Consider the following 321-nt stretch of genomic DNA (forward strand, 5'->3'; position numbering starts at 1 on the left):
TGAGATGGGGCGGGGGCTGTGCTGGGCTGGGGATGAGGATAAGGATGAGGATGAGGATGGGGCTGGGACCAGGGCCAGGGATAGGGATGGGCTGTGATGGGGATGAGGATGGGAGTGGGACTGGGCTGGGGCTGGGGCCAGGGACAGGGATGGGTGCCCGTGTGCTGGCAGCAGTGGAGGGAAGCACGGTGACCGCCTGGCCTTGCCAACAGCACACAGCGCAGTGAGGGCAGGGTTCTGCCAGGGACGCTGGGCCGCATGGAGGGGCAGGGGCCGCTCTCCCCGGGAAGGGGGGGCCCAGCCCGGCACAGCCGTGGGGGA

At 69.8% G+C, this 321-nt stretch overlaps 2 protein-coding genes across 2 annotated transcripts in view; both read left to right on the plus strand.

Moving 5' to 3' along the window:
• The window catches only part of XKR7 (XK related 7), a gene marked incomplete at its 3' end in the record, with an annotated part of 17,322 nt that overhangs the window by 2,193 nt on the left and 14,808 nt on the right, over window positions 1–321 (plus strand). The gene's annotated exons all lie outside the window — the stretch shown is intronic.
• HCK (HCK proto-oncogene, Src family tyrosine kinase) overlaps window positions 1–321 on the plus strand; it is a 36,334-nt gene that overhangs the window by 340 nt on the left and 35,673 nt on the right. The gene's annotated exons all lie outside the window — the stretch shown is intronic.

This window comes from Egretta garzetta, unplaced genomic scaffold (genome assembly GCF_000687185.1).
Source record: "Egretta garzetta isolate BGI_Z169 unplaced genomic scaffold, ASM68718v1 scaffold316, whole genome shotgun sequence".
NCBI classification, from domain to species: Eukaryota; Metazoa; Chordata; class Aves; order Pelecaniformes; family Ardeidae; genus Egretta; species Egretta garzetta.